The sequence below is a fragment of the Mytilus trossulus genome, unplaced genomic scaffold (genome assembly GCF_036588685.1).
Source record: "Mytilus trossulus isolate FHL-02 unplaced genomic scaffold, PNRI_Mtr1.1.1.hap1 h1tg000122l__unscaffolded, whole genome shotgun sequence".
In the NCBI taxonomy this organism is placed as follows: domain Eukaryota; kingdom Metazoa; phylum Mollusca; class Bivalvia; order Mytilida; family Mytilidae; genus Mytilus; species Mytilus trossulus.
This window is the reverse complement of record NW_026963298.1, coordinates 2903178-2914283: the sequence shown is the minus strand read 5'-3', so window position 1 is coordinate 2914283 and position 11106 is coordinate 2903178. Positions and strand designations below refer to the sequence as shown.

The 11106-nt window shown below is 31.4% G+C and overlaps 1 protein-coding gene across 1 annotated transcript in view; it reads left to right on the top strand.

The window, feature by feature from the left end:
- Positions 1-3629: 3629 nt before the first annotated feature.
- LOC134700101 (innexin unc-9-like) overlaps positions 3630-11106 on the top strand; it is a 160136-nt gene continuing 152659 nt past the window's right edge. The window contains exon 1 of the mRNA XM_063561471.1: positions 3630-3886. The gene's annotated coding sequence lies outside the window, so the exon portion shown is untranslated. The remainder of the gene's footprint in view (positions 3887-11106) is intronic.

Genomic DNA, 11106 nt, shown 5'->3' with positions numbered 1-11106 from the left:
GTATACTGATTTAACCGTTACAATTGTCGTATTAATCTGCAAAAAGATTATAGTTGAGGCATTAAAATAGACATTTGAATATGCATAGCATATTTCGTACATTAATTAATTTCCTTATCTTCGTTTTTGTTCTCAATCACTTTATTGATGTGACTTTTGTAAACGAAACGCACGTCTTGCGTACACTATTATAAGCCTTCAACATTTGATGGAATGATGATTGGATTTTTGAAAACAAGTTCATGCAAACAGAAGGTGCTGAAACTAAAACTGAGATTCGATGGGCACAATTGTTGTTCTTGACCAATGTTCTGCCTTCTATCCTTAGTTCCATTTGTGGTACAATGTATCAACATAACATGTTAAAGCAGAAAACTATTTATAGGCTACCATTTGAAATTATACATATAGGGTTGTATATAGGTATCAAAGGAACCAGGATTATAATTAAGTACGCCAGACGCGCGTTTCGTCTACATAATACTCATCAGTGACGCTCATATAAATATATTTATAAAGCCAAACAAGTACAAAGTTGAAGAGCATAGGATCAAAAATTCCAAAAAATTGTATCCTACACATTAGTCTTTCCCATATGTTCTGTTTAAAAAGAAATACTCATGTATTCACTTCCAGTTTTAGTGGAGTTCGTGTTGTTTCTTATTTCTTATTTACAATTGTTCATGTACATGTCTTTTGGTTTTGTGAGTCTTTGGTTACTCCTTGGTTTTGATTGTTATTGTCATACGCCAAAACCTACAACCTATGATCCAATGGAAATCTATTAATCCGATACATCTTATTACTTTGAACGTACATTTTTAAAAGTTAAAAACTAACCATAGATGTCTGGCTTATCAATATGTACGTTTAATCCACATAAGAGTCATTAGTGGCACTCGAATCAAATGCAAGCTTGTGTGTATCTCCCTCATGCAAAGCTCTGATTCCTTTCAAGGATTTGGCTACACTTTTTGAACCTTTTGGATTATAGCTCTTCATCTTTTATATAAGCTTTGAATTTCAAATATTTTGGCCACGAGCATCACTGAAGAGACATGTTTTGTCGAAATGCGCATCTGGTGCAAGAAAATTAGTACCGTTTTTTTTGTTTTTTTTGTTTTTTGTTTTTGTTTTTTTTGTTTTTTTGTTTTTGTTTTTTTCACGTTACGTTGTATTTTTGCTTATTAATTGAATCCGTAGACAAACGGATTGAAAAGAGGGACGAAAGACACCAAAGGGACAGTCAAACTCGTAAATCTAAAACAAACTGACAACGCCATGGCTAAAAATGAAAAAGACAAACAGAAAAACAATAGTACACATGACACAACATAGAAAACTAAAGAATAAACAACACGAACCCCATTGAAATGTACAGAAGAAAATAAACTCATCATAGATACCAGGACTAAATATAGTATATACGCCAGACGCGCGTTTTGTCTACAAATGACTCGTCAGTGACGCTCGAATACAAAAAAGTTAAAAGGGCCAAAACAAGTACGAAGTTGAAGAGCATTGAGGACCAAAATTCCTAAAAAAAGTTTTGCTAAATACAGCTAAGGTTATCTATGCCTGAGGTAGAAAAGGCTTAGTATTTCAAAAAATCCAAACATTTGTAAACAGTAAATTTATAAATATCTTTTGACGAACTAATAACCTTTTACCTCATATCTTCTCTAGTAACTTTTTTAAGTATACAGTTGCAACCTTAGAATGAACAAACTTTATATTGATTTTGCACTTTTATTTGAGAATGTGTTAAATATTTCAAATATCATATACATACATTAACAAACTATATGTCGCGACATATAAGCTCTTTTTAACTACATACCATAAAAATTCTTATTAGCACAATTACTGTGGGATCACTTTGGCATTCATCTTTCTGGTTAGCTATTAACTATGAACGTCTTTTAATCGTTATGATAAATTGAGGATATCATTTCGGCAGCTAATAAACCTAACGTCATTAACTTTCTAGCAATAATAACATTTATAACGGTAATTTGTTTTCATGATGATTTCGGCATTATAAGGCATTTGGATTGTGTATCGATGTATTGTACTAGTTTTTGTAATAATGTAATTATTTTCGGGAACAGAAAGTGTGTAGGAACCAAATAAATAATGTAAAGTCAATACTAATTTCACAAACAATGTAAATAAAAAACATAAAAATGTTTCATATTCCTACTTTCTTCATATAAACTTTTAACATACCAACCAAATAATGGAAAACATATAAGAAAAGCTAAACTACTGAATCATTAAAACATAAGGTCCTATGATGCTTTGCTTGTTATTCATTTCGAGATAGTAATTCACAAACTGATCTGTCAATTGCGATAAATAGGGGCCATCATTACGAATGAACCTGTTAGGCTTTTGAAACTGTGTAGACTTGTCTATGTTGTCAGAGCGATGTTTTTTTTTTCTTCAACTAAATGTTCAGATATCAACGGTTACAGCCAGGCTTATCATACTTGAAGTATATTTGATTAATAAACAATGTACGTATACATTGTATGATGTAAATGGATTTTCCTTTTAAATTGTACACCCCGTATAACCCCGATACAAATGAATCCGGACGTTGACGTGTTCGAAGCGATAATCAGGACAACATTTGGGATGACAATAACTTAGAATGCCTCTCTAGAACTTATTTGAGTATATATAAATATGTCAATGAGCATGTTAGTATCTTTATTCAATTATACAGTTGTTGTAAGTTTTAGATATTGTATAAAACGTTTGATTAAACTGCTAGATGCAAAACGCACAGACATGGTGCAAATTCATACGGTTTACGATGTAAACAATGCTGAATATATTTTCGTGCATACACCTTTGAGTATTAATACCTTAAGCAATACTAAATAACAATACATTGAATTACTACGTGCCTTCAAATGTGCCCTTGAACTTAGAATAAACGCAATATCATACAAAATAAATTTTATGTTTGTATAAAAAAATGTCACATTTTTGAAAAACCTTTTAGTAACTCATGAGTATTATGGCGAAGAATATATTGGCGCAAAATATAAAGAATAGATATTGTATTGTTCGTTCCACCAAATCAGCTCGGGATATTTCCCTACATTTACGCAAATCATGTAGTTTCTGGTAATGCAATGTAAAGTATGATCTTCCAGTCTGCATGTTATTAAAATTATAATAATCAGTGATAACAAAACACAAATATTTATCTCAATAATAAGAAACTTATCACAACTTATAAAAGACATATGTTGTAAATATTGCAATTATTCTTCAATAATATCATTATGGAAAATTCGCAATGAATATGTCAGGACATTTGCCAAGGTTAAACATGCACGTGTGTCGAATTTATCACAAATCAATCACTAGAGGTGCAAAAACGCATCATTTATAACGGAATAAAAATACCTTGGAAAATAACTCTGACAGTAATGAATTGATATCGACCAATTACCTATACGAAATCTTGTTATTTACACTGCAAACGATGTATCAATTTATTTACCTGATTTGAGAATAATTTTCAACCACGTGTTTATCTAATTGGCGCTAAAAGCATGTAAACGTCACTTCCTATGAAGGGAGATCCCCATTCTCAGTCTAGCGTAGATACATGTTTCGTATCATCAGACAAATAATAGATCAGCACGTGGTACCCCGTCAATCAAAAAAGTTGCAAAGAATATGGTAACAAGTGCCAGTTGTCATTTTCATCAAATTAGTTTCTTTTTTTTCTTCTTTTTATGTGATTTGAATTCACATATATCTGCAGTTTCTATTTCCAAAGACTTTGCTTTATCTATGATTATGTGACTTAATTTGGATAAATTATTCTATAAACAATTTACGGGATTCTTACACCCTAATCAAGGTAAGTTTGTTTTACTCAACTGAAAAAAAAAATAACCACTTGTTGTATAAACTTTTGGATTGTAATTAATACTAGTAATTAGAGCACTAGGGTCTGACGTATCATTAGTGGTTTATTACGTAACATAGAAAGTATAAAAAGTATGAATATTATAAACATACTTAAAGTTACCGCGGTTTCTGATGTAATCTAACGGTAGGTAGTTACATATATTTTATTTTGTATTATCTGTGTTATCTAGAAGCTTACGTTTTAATTTTTTTTAAATACTAAGGACTTTCTACTCCATGAATAGATAATCTAATCTGCATGTATTTGGCAAAAGCTTCGGAATTTTAATCCCTCAATGTTTTGTTTATCGTTATCATTTATTATCCCTTTTTAATTTTCTATTCGATCCTCATTGATGTATCTTTTTGAAGACGAAACGTTCGTCTGACGTAATTTGTTTTAAAATCCTGGTACAAAAAGTATATATAATGAGTTAGTTTTATAGAAGCTTACGTTTTATTCTGTAAAAGTTATCTCCTTTTCTTAAATTCTATATAATGCATTTCCCTTTAAATGCAAAAAAAAGGTTTGAGACAAAGATTCATAAACTTTGGAAATACTTTTTCGAAAAATACCTTAATTTAATCTTTATATCATTTCTGCATAATTTGTTAAATACAAGAGTGCAGTTGGTGAAATTTGCATCGTCTGCAACCACTCACTAGTTTTGGACAGGTTTGTGAAATATAACGACATGTGTTATAAGTATTTTCCCTTAAAAAATATATTAAGTTCGGATGTATCTGATGAAGATTTTCATAATCGCTTACACTATGATGTTTGTTCTGTAGTTGTTATGGTACGTTACTTTTACATTTTAACATAGCAAATTAAGGCATGTTCTTAGTTATTATAATTGCTTGAAAATTGAGATCTCGCATACAAATAGCAATGCGGCAATTTCACTTGTGTTTTGTCTAGTTTCAATATATGGATGGTTATATATAAAGACTTTTGATTGTCGTTGGGCTTTTTCAATTATCTTTTATCATGGTATTGTCGTATGTTTGAGAATTGTGATTTAAGTGCACATTTGATATCAGTCGTACTTTTTTCTCATTTAATTGTTTATCAATTGCAGGATCTTTAAATCAAGTCATATAGTTATGTAAGTACAAATGAAACTTGAGTATATGCTATTTCCTTATTCAGCGTATATATCAATGAATATTTGTTAAAACCTAGAATATATGCATGTTGATATGGGCGATTTAAAGATGCGGGTACCGTGGTAATTAAAGTAGTCGTTAATCATTCTGAACATTCGATATGTCGGACAGTACATGTCTTACCAGCATAGAATTCCATCACGTATGATATGATATTATATGATACAAATAAATGGGGACATAGTGACTGATGTGGTATTGGGTTGGATTTTTTAAAAGGTTAGTACATTGATGTGCTAATGTGCTAATGTGCTGTTGTGCATATGTAGAAATTAATGTATATGAGGTGTAAAAGATGTGATTTTGTCCACGATATTTAGCTGACCTTTGTTTGGCATGTTTGAATAAAACGAACACAGCATATATATAAATATCTGAAGATATTGTAAAACTTCCAATGTGACAACTGTTAACCAGAGACCATATGAAGAAAGAGTAGGTAGCTAAATGTATATGTCATGGTAAGTTCTTCAACAATTAATATAACCCATACCGCATATCCAGCGGTATTTGTCTGTCTAGTTTGAATGCTTACATATCAAAACAGCCTTCTGCATAGCACTCCACCCAAGCTCTAAAAGGAAACAATATGATTTGTTGGGACTTAAAAATGTGATATAGATGAACAATATAAACACAATCATAGCCATGCTGTTGTCTTCGTTTGTAGATATGAGTCAAATTATTCAAAATATATCGTATATATACAATTGAATAATTTATAATGAATAACATTTTGCTACCGTGTTTTAATTGTAAAAACCGTTCACTAACCTATAAAGGTATATGCTGTCTTATCTCATTTTCTTTTAAATTATCGTTTTATTATTTTTTGTAACCACAAATTTTACATGTTCATGCATGAGAAGGAAGAAGCTTTACTTAAAACGTTCAGAAGTTATTGAAGTGGTTTTGTAGAAATTAGGTTTAGTATACACATTGCTCTTGTTAATATGACTGTCGTCGAGACAGAATTTTTACACGCGAACCCACACTATAAATGATTATCAATTATACATTTGTGATATTATTACATATGAACGATAGTTGGCAGGTAAATAACAATTGTATCAACAAAACAAGAGAAAACTATTCTCATTTCACCTACACAATCTGTTTGTATTATTCACAACCTGAAAGAATAAAAGGGGGAAGCTTCAAATGTTGGCGTAAATGTAGCAACTTAGAATTGTTCCGTATCCATTTGTGGGACATACAGAAACAAGATGTAACTATGACAAAACGATTGAGCAACATGTGACATCGCAAATTATAATGCTAGTTTTTCAGATAAGAACTTTGTATACAGTAACCAAAACTAATATGCCTATTTACATGTAGCACTTTTTTGTCATTTTTCAAAAATCAGATAATTATAATTAAAGCCTCAACAGACCAATGTAAATCCAAATATAATAATGACAAGGGAATACCATAGCTTCGTCATAACCAACCTGTAATCTGTTTGTTTACTTAACGTCCAGTGACAAATATTCCTTGATTGTTCAAGACGAACTTTTTATATATGCATGTTAGAATGTAAATAACTATTGAAATGGTAAGTTTTCCGATATGACCACGGCAAACTAGTTAACAGGAAAACCATAGAATCATTATGAACATCACATGGGACTAAACAAAATACCGTAACAAGCTGTTACTCGCATGTCGGAATGTACGTTAGGAACTAAAACGCTAATTTTCTAAATACGTCTACTCACACCAAATAATAACAAGGCAAGACAATAGCATCACATACGAACCCTTAATCATGAAGTATAACTGTACTTAAAAAACAGAAACATGTCCCTTGCATTTCGGAATGTACAAATAAAGAACAAAAATGCAATTAGTATTATTCGTCTAACAACAGAAAATAATATCGCGGAAAAACCAAAGCATACTTATAATTACCAAGTGTGACTGTACTACGGAAAAGTAGCATGTTATAACGGAATTTTATATACGTCTTACTACAGCAAATCACATCTCTGGAAAACCAGAGCATCACCACGAGCCTCGCGTGTGACTTTACTAAGGAAAAGCAACAACCTGTAACGTTTATGGCGGAATGTAAATAAAGAACACATATGCAAATTTTATTATTCGTCTAACTGCAGCAAATATAATACATGGCAACACGTACCTAATGTACGACTGTACCAATGAAAAATAAAAGCATGTACAGTAGTTCTCGTTTGTTTATGTAATATATAAGTGTTTCTCGTTTTTCGTTTTGTTTATATAGATTAGACTGTTGGTTTTCCCGTTTGAATGGTTTTACACTAGTAATTTTGGGGCCCTTTATAGCTTGGTGTTCGGTGTGAGCCAAGGCTCCATGTTGAAGGCCGTATTTTGACCTATAATAGTTTACTTTTTAAATTGTTATTTGGATGGAGAGTTGTCTCATTGGCACTCACACCACATCTTCCTATATCTATCATTATAATTCTTACATGTGACTGTACTAAGGAAATGCAACAACCTGTATCACTCATGTCGGAATGTACATAAAGAACAAGTAAGAGACTGGTACAATGCTAGTTATTTATCTGTATCATCCATGTCGGAATGTACATAAAGAACAAAAAAGAGACTGGTACAATGCTAGTTATTTATTTCATCTGTATCAGATGCAAGTAATTGACAAAGAGGAAGTAATAAAGTAAAGGCGATGGTACGTAGTGTGCTGTTAATTAGAGGTAGTGGTATAACTATTTATACTTATCTACATGCTTCGTTTGAAGTCTCTTGCTATTGATTATGAATTTAGATGAAATGCATGTTCCCAACAGTTGCTTTTCTCGTTGTAGAGTATTACATATACATATTGTTGGATTAGTAATTTATGAATCATTGGCTTTCATTTATTTAAATATCGTTCAGAAAATTATGGATATAGCTATATAGACTATGTTTCTTGCAGGTTGAACTTCCTTAACGATTTCACCATTGCTAATTAATCGCCATTCCCACGGTAAAAGACAAAGTAGGGCTCATTTCATGTTGCGCCAATGGTTTTGAGTAAGATACACTTTACACAACCCCCAAATTGTTTCATCGTCACAATTTGTGTGAATAAGAAAGTTATAGATATAGACTATGTTTCTTGCAGGTTGAACTCCGTTTTACAATTTCACAATTGCTAATTAATCGCCATTCCCACGGTAAAAGAGAAAGTGATGTACGTTTCATGTTGTGCACGATGGTTTTGAATAAGATTTACTTACAGTACCCTCAAAAATGTTTAATCGTCACAATTTTTATGCATGTTTGTTGAATTCGAAAATTATGGGTGTAGATTATGTTTCTTGCAGGTTGAACTTATTTAACGATTTCACAATTGCTAATTAATCGCTATTCCCACGGTATAAGACAAAGTGGGGGTCGTTTCATGTTGCGCAAGATGGTATGGAGTAAAATACCCTTAAAGTTCTCCAAAATGTTCCATAGTGATAATTTTCATGTTTATTGAATAATAATATTATGGGTTATTTTCTTGCAGGTTGAACTTATTTAACGATTTCACCATTGCTAAATAATTAATATTCCCACGGTATAAGACAAAGTACGGCTTGTTTCATGTTCCGCAAGATGGTATTGAGTAAGATACACTTAAGTTATGGTACCCGCACAATTTTCTATAGTCACAATTTTCATGTTTGTTGAATAATAAAATTATGGATATAGACTATGTTTCTTGCAGGTTGCACTTCTTGAACGATTCCACAATTGCTAATTAATCGTCATTCCCACTGTAAAAGACAAAGTGATGTACGTTTCATGTTGTGCACGATCGTTTTGAATAAGATATACTTACAGTACCCTCAAAAATGTTTAATCGTCACAATTTTTATGCATGTTTGTTAAATTCGAAAATTATGGTCGTAGACTATGTTTCTTGCAGGTTGAAATTATTTTACGATTTCACCATTGCTAATTAATCGCTATTCCCACGATATAAGACAAAGTGGGGTTCGTTTTATGTTGCGTATGATGGTATTGAATAAGATACACTTACGGTTCTCTCTTAAATGTTCCATAGTCACAATTTTCATGTTTGTTAAATTTTATCGATATTTTAATGTTAATGTTCGCTTAATGTATACGAAAGAGCTATAAATAAAATCGTTTTAAATTTGATTAAATTTGATGTGTGTATTTTTGCCTAGAAAATTTATGAAACTGATATTTTAATTTATATTTCATTCCTGTGGTTTCATATACTATATGATATAATATCGAACAATGCATATGTAAATATTATAGATGGCCTTACATTTCTCAGAAAACTAAGAGGGTATGGGTAGGGTTAAATGTAAAAAGAAAATAATGGGTAAACACAAGCAGCAAACACAAATAGTCACCTATGAAACACCTGTCTACAATGTAGATTCTAAGATATAGATACAGCTATGGAATCAGTTATCACGTTACACATTTGCTTAAAAAAATCATTTTAGCATATATTAACTGGAAGGATATTCCAGGTACGTCGTAACTCTGATCAGTTTTTTTACTCAGTCCCACCAGGAACATATACTGTTCCCTGGTCACGCCTACATGTATGAGTGGCACAGTAGTATTTCCTGATCCATAAGGGATAATGATAGCCTTTTTAAAATTTATTTGTAATACTGCCAAAAATTCTGCGCACACAGTTAACTGAAAAACTTTCATTTTTATATTCAGAAATGAATTTAGATATATATCATGATCGTTTACTTTTTGTTCTATCTTTAAATACCCAAGGCCACTAGGGCTTTTATGTCTTTTATCATACAGTGAATACAAAATCCCGAAAAATTATTTCCATCTACATGTAAAATCATTTCATGTTTTTTACACCTGTTATTCCCTCAGTTTTGGGATGTTCAGTTAACATTGGTATTGCTTTTTTTGTATTTTCTTCAAGATCAAGAGTCGTAAATTGTATTCAGGTTCCACATGTTTTGTATTTTTACCTTTTTAATACTTTCAACTAGAATATTTTAATCGATGCTCGAATCAAATTTTTTTTCTGTATCTTTTTCACGTCTATGGGAAATCTGTCTAGATGTAGAATCTAAGATCTGGAAACGAACACGGAAGTTCTATTTTATTATTTTTTTTGTATCTTTTGAATCTTTATTTACTTGGATATTTGAAGCCGTAGCTCTGGTCGTAATCCCTTATATCTTTTTTTCACGCCTATGGTGTCTCTATCTTGCGATTTAGACACTTGAGAGAAATTAAGGTGGTACCTAACACTACAGGGAGATAACTCTGTAATATCAGCGAAACGTTTTTATTACGTTACATTATGAAGGCAATGTAAAGCATCTCAATGATCAAAATTAGTGTTTGTAAAACTGCTATATAACCAGTGTAATTTTTCTGACAAAACGGTTGGTTCAAAATTTTTGAAATTTTTATATTTTTGTTAAAGGGTCAAAGTAAATACGTTGTCCAAATTTTATCAAAATTAAACGAGCCAAATTAATTTTAGTGAAAGTGTTGGGTACCACCTTAAGTTAGATCTACATTTGTACATTCTACATTGAAGTGTCTCTATCTTACGATCTAGACACTTGAGAAAAGAAAGTACGTATGATCTACGTTAGACATTGTATAATGCTCTAAAGTTTCAATGCACTTAGTAATTCAAAGAGCTAGTTAAAGTTATCAAAAATATAAATTTTCAAAAATACCACAAGATACTGATAAGCAAGGGGGAAATACATAGTGAAAAATTATAACTGCTGATTCTATCAAATATCAAACCGTGTCTTATCATTTATCTTTGGTAAATTAAATATAGCTTCGGTATTAAATTATAATTACATTAGATGTAAGTTTCATTATGATACGTTATTCTGATTGGCTAACATGTTATTCCGTTAACAATTGCATCAGACAATAACATTTATCATGCATGATGACACGAGGTCCCACAAAAAAGTGCACAGGTGAATTAAATCAAACTGGATAAAAACCGTGTTTTCATGATTTTAGCTAAAA